Consider the following 6,044-nt stretch of genomic DNA (forward strand, 5'->3'; position numbering starts at 1 on the left):
TAGATGAGTTGAATGAGTTATGGAATAAGGGTATTGATGTTTTCGATGCTTCATATGGCAAAATCTTTCGAATGCATGTAGTTTTATTATGAACTATTAATGATTTTTCAGTCTATGGTAGTATTTTTGGATGGGTCACTAAAGGATATATGGCATGTCCTGTTTGTAATAAGCATACCCCTTCTCGTAAATTGAGAAGCAAGATTGGTTATCTGAGCCATCGGTATTTTCTTCCTCATGACCATGCATGGAGAAAGAGCAAGAGGTTTGATGGCAAGGTGGACTATCGACCCTCACCTATCCTACTAACTGGAGATGATGTGATGCAACAACTATCTCATTTAAAGAACGTAGACTATGAAAAATATCCTAACAATAAAAAGAGACCGAGATCAGCAGAAGAGTTGAATTGGACAAAAAAGAGTATTCTTTTTGAGTTGTCATATTGGTGTAAGTTGAGATTGAGGCATAACCTTGATGTTATGCATATTGAAAAAAATATTTATGACAATATCCTTGGTACTTTGTTAAATCTTGAAGATAAAATGAAGGATACTATCAAGGCTAGACTCGACTTGGAAGACATGAAAATCTGAAGAAAATTGTACTTGATGAAGAGAAATGATGGATCCTACATAATTTCTCCTGCATGCTACACAATATCGAACACTGAAAAGAAAAATTTCTGTGAGTTTCTTAAAGGGATAAAATTTTCTGATGGGTATGCATCTAACATATCTCGATGTATCAATATTGAAGAAAACAAGATTATGAGACTAAAAATCCACGATTGTCATGTTCTCCTACAAAGCATTCTTCCTATAGGCACATGTGGAATTTTGAAGAAGGATGTGACAGCTGCATTAATGGAGTTAGGCGACTTCTTTCATAGAATATGTCATCGAACTTTGATTCTAGATGACATCGAGAAGATGTGTACAGACATATCCTTGATATTATGCAAACTTGAAATGATTTTTTCGTCAGCTTTCTTTGATGTGACGGTACATTTGGCTGTTCATTTGCCAAATGAAGCCTTGCTAGGTGGACCGGTGGCATATCGATGGATGTATCCAATCGAGAGGTATTATAGTAACTTTTTTAGATTCTGAATTCTAAATTTAGGTAATTATTTATGTTATATAATTATTCTAAATTTTGAATTTAGGTTTCTTGGCTCTCTAAAGAGATTTGTTCGAAATAAAGTTCATCCAGAAAGATCTATTGCTGAGGCATATATAGTCAAGGAATGTTTGACATTTTATTATATATACCTTCGAGGTATTGAGACCCATTTTAATATGGATGAGCAAAACAATGATAAATCCAATGATGGTGATATAACAATATTTTTTCAACAAGTTAGGACATTTGGAGCAACTCAGTTTGTTTCTCTATCCAAAGAAGAGCAAGAAATGGCTCATTGGTATGTGCTTACCAATTGTGAAGAGATGGAGCCTTATTTTGAGTAAATTTTTACTATCTAAATTTTATTATTAAATATTCGATATAGAAATATGGTACTAAATAATATCTTTTTGCTAGAGAGCATAAGATTGAGTTGATGGAGTAAAGTTCGTTAAATATTGAGAACAGACATAGAGAACAATTTTCTTTGTGGGTATAGCATCGGGTGAGAACACAAACTTTACGAATTATCTGTGCGCATACATATTATTTTTTATATATTCAACTAATATAATTTATTTTACATAATGGTAGATGGCAATATTGTACAGAGTAGGAGAGGAAAGAAGAATCGAGTCTTTATATGCATTAGCATGTGGACCTCATATACATGTCTATACTAACAGACATTATTCAGTTGGATTATATCAAGGATAAAAGTGTTGTTCTTTTTACGTGCAAGTGGTATGATCTTGGATTTAGAAATGCTAATGTCAGAATAGATAAAAATGTGCAAAGCATAAATATAACCAGATTATGGTATAACAATGATCCATTTATTCTTGCGAACCAAGCAAAGCAAGTTTATTATTTACAAGACACGAAACTGGGACAAAACTGACGTGTTGTGCAAGAATGTTAGTATAGACATGTATATGACATCCCTATTGGTGCAACAATAGAGGAAGATTCTGATGATGAAGAGGGTATTGGAATGACTCCTGCAGATATTGAGGAATGTTATATAGAGTCATTAGATAGAGATGATGTCGAACCTGATATAATAGATGGCACTTTGTTGAATACAATGCGAGATTTACATGATGAAGTAGAAGAGTTAGCAAAAGGTATAGCGAGGATAAAGATGATACTTTGGTAGAATATTGCACCGAACATGATGATGAACAGAATGATAATGACAATGACCATGACAATGATTTATTTTAATTCTCAACTGTCTAATGTTATGCCGCAAATTATTGTTTCATTGGTGTCGCTGATTTGGAGTTGGTAAGTGCATCTTACTGGTATCATTCTGACTGCAGCATTGTCATTTTTTTTTCTCTAACTATTGTTTTTCTGTGATACACGTGCTTGGCCTATGCAGTGAATATCTTAAAGTTGACTTTAGTTGATTTAGTTTAAAATATTGATATTGATTTCATTTGACTATATATTTGCAAGTATTCTTATGGCACCAGGATTATCTAAGGAAAAAAAAAGTACCAGCAGCCATTGATCCAGATCCACCGTATTCCACTTAGCAGCCAGCAATCCAGGGAATGGCTTTGCCATCATAGTTACGATCAAAATACCAGCAGCTTTTTCAGAGCTATGACACCATGATTACACCACCTTTCTCTCAGTCACCACCAACTCATATTCCACCAGCTTCTCTAGATCCGACACCATCAGAAGTCACACCTTCAGCTCCATCTCTAGCTGATGTTGCACCCCCTCTATCTAGGTACCAGTAGCTTCTTCAGAGTCATGGTATCGTGGGTCCACCACCTTCCTCTCAATTACCATCAACCCATGTTCCATCAGCTTTTCTAGATCCAACACCATCAGAAGTCGCACCTCCTGCTCCACCACCTTCCTCTCAATCGCTAAGAGTCTATACACCACATATCGAGCCAAAGCCTATTGACTATACACATCCTATCATGGATGTGACTCCTGATGTTAGCTCTATAGGTAGGAATCTTTATAAACTTATTTTTATGCAATATTGCTTAATTTTTTTCAAATTAACATTCTTATTGTTGCTTGCTTATCTTGTAGAGTCCACGAGCATGGATGGATGCAAGAAAAGAGATTGTACTAGAGGGGTTGGGTTAAGTAAAATAAACAAGACCCTTGGTAAGAAAATAGAGATCAATATCTCAACAAAAGAAGGACGACCTATTAATACTATTCAATCTGCAAAGCTATCAAATGAGCTTGGTATGATAGCTTGAAATATCTTACCTGTCAAGCCTAGATGGACCAAATTAACAGAGGTGGAGATGCAGATTACATTTGACAAACTAGAGGTAAATAGAGATCACTATAGTTGCTTTTGTATTCTATGCATATTTATTAACTAGTATTTAATACTTGTTTGTAGCAAAAACTAGATGTCAAGGGTTTAAGGACGGATGAGGAAGTTTGTACTAGCATCAAGAAGCTTCTTTCATTGAAGTCAAAGGATCAAAGATATCGGCTTCATATGCATTACCTTAACCATGGAAAAGACTCAAAGTCAAGTACAGTAAGCACAGCAGAGTGAATAGATCTTTGTACTTACTAGAGCAAGAAAAAGACACAGGTCAGTATAACTTGCATTATGTTTGCATATAAAAATATCTCCTTTAAATTTAGGTTGACTGGCATAAAATTTTTTATTCTTTCAGCTAACATGTGAGCATAACAAAAAATATAGAAGTTTTGTCAAGTGCCAAGCAAACATCGGGTCAAAAGCTTTTGTACCTATACGGCATAAGATTGTGAGATATTGTACTTCCATTATGACTAATATCATTTGACATTTAAATTTTTTGCAATAGTAACTCATCTTTTAAACAGAGTGAGAATGAATTGAATGGAAAAGAGTGCGATTGAATTATGTTGTGGTATCGTACTCATTACACCCCAGGTCATGGTAATACTCCAAGTAGATGGACAACTCCTGAGTGTGAGGCAAAATGGGTGAGGACAAAAATAAAATTATGATTACTATTTTAAGTGAGCTTAGTTTTTATTTTGTAATTAATCCTCTTTGAATTTTGTTAGAATGAAATGATGCAGGTGCTAGAGCAGTCCATTTTCGATGGACATCCTATGACACCAGACCAGATATGCGATAAAGTTTTGAAGACTAGATCAGATTATGCTATGGTTTGGGAGTTGGACCTCGTCCAGAAAGACAGAGTTCTTCTTTTATGTCTAAGAAGAGACTTCAAAAGGAGTTGGAGCAGTCACAAAAGCATAATGAAGAGATGAAGAATGAGATTGTAGACATTAAAGCACAGATGGAGCGTCAACAAAAGATTTTAGAAGTTTTATGCGCATCACAGAATATCTTTTTATCAGATTTATGATGTAAGTTACTTAAGTTATTTTTTTAATATATCCCTAACTTCAGTTTATAAGCATAATGGAACAATATATGTATTTTATTATTGTAATATATAAAAAATTAATTGATTGCATTTTTCTTTTTGACAAGGATCCCATGATTCAAGAATTTGTGAAGGTGTGGTTTTGAGGACATGCATGGTAGAGAGGCCTTTTGTGTTTTGGATTGTCGACTTATGAACTATTTATTTTGTTATAGATAGTTGGATAATGAGTTTGTTTGCTTTTAGTTAGAAGTAAATTGTTTGCTTTTGTTAGAGATATGGTCTCTTGGTGCTTTTAGTTGGAAATACCATCTTTTTGGATATCTGGATAATTTACTTTTTGGATTATAAACTTTGTGTATGAATTCATCTTGATTATGAATTATATGTGAGTTCATATTTCAGTTATTGAATGATTTATTGATTGAAAATGGATGATTTACTTGGTATTTGAATATATACCATGAAATGTAATATTTTATACAGGTTATGATCCATCAATGAAGCAAAATTTGGCTATCATCCTTGTCGCAAAATGTTCCATGACGCCAAAAATCCTCGTTCATTCTACGATGTTGAGAAAATATTGCACAATCAATCATATTTTGCGATGTTTGTCAAACATCACAAAAGATATTTCTTCCACGATATTAATAAAATGTCGCTCAATCAATCATATTTCGCGACGTTTGTCAAACGTCACAAAAGACATTTCTTCCACGACGTTAATAAAACGTCGCTCAATCAACTTACATTTTATGATGTTTGAAAAATGTCATGAAAATTTTTTGTTCCACGACGTTGGTAAAATGTCGCTGAATCAAAATACATTTCGCGATGTTTAGGTGTACGTCGTACTTTTGCCATCCTTTCTATGATATTTTATGACGAATGTCACGAATGGTCATTACCGACGCGGCTAATGCGACGATCTTGGTGACGTTATGCCAAGCGTCATGAAAAAACGTCAGTAATGTTTTGGAGAACTTTTGACGACATTTTTAAACATCGTGGAAAACCTTTTTTCTTGTAGTGTATGGATTACCACCACTTGAAAATTTATTAAATACCAACCCTCCTATGGCATTTATTTTACTTTCTTTCTCCGAAAAATAAATATGGAGTTCACTAATTTTTTTACCATCTCTCTCTTCTATTTTTTATATCAAATATGATAATCTGATATGAAATTTTTTTCCCATACCAGATTACCTCCAACCAAACGGACCATTAGGAAAGCTTTATATGTTGAAAAAATGTAACTTAGGGTCTTCAAAAAATATATTATACTTCAGGGACTATTATGTAAACTTTAAGAATTTAGAAGCCAATGCACAAAATAAGAAATTGTGAAGGGTCAACATGCAAAAGTCCCGTCTACTTCACCAATAAGTTGCTGCCAAAATGAATACCGCCTCAAATGAAACTAAGACATTCCTTTTTACTATAAGGCTGTTTCATTATCTTGGGGCAGTGGGAAGGAAAATTATTAGTTAGAACTGTTCTACCATTAGGAGCTTGGATTATCCAAGC

General features: G+C 34.0%; 1 long non-coding RNA gene across 1 annotated transcript; it reads left to right on the forward strand.

Moving 5' to 3' along the window:
• The first annotated feature begins 1,747 nt into the window (after positions 1-1,747).
• Positions 1,748-4,751, forward strand: LOC140854762 (uncharacterized). Its single transcript, XR_012137915.1, has 7 exons — positions 1,748-3,105; positions 3,193-3,443; positions 3,518-3,718; positions 3,804-3,896; positions 3,976-4,098; positions 4,183-4,491; positions 4,619-4,751. It is a non-coding gene; the product is annotated as an uncharacterized lncRNA (long non-coding RNA).
• The last annotated feature ends 1,293 nt before the right edge of the window (positions 4,752-6,044 follow it).

The sequence above is a fragment of the Elaeis guineensis genome, chromosome 1 (assembly GCF_000442705.2).
Source record: "Elaeis guineensis isolate ETL-2024a chromosome 1, EG11, whole genome shotgun sequence".
Classification (NCBI taxonomy): domain Eukaryota; kingdom Viridiplantae; phylum Streptophyta; class Magnoliopsida; order Arecales; family Arecaceae; genus Elaeis; species Elaeis guineensis.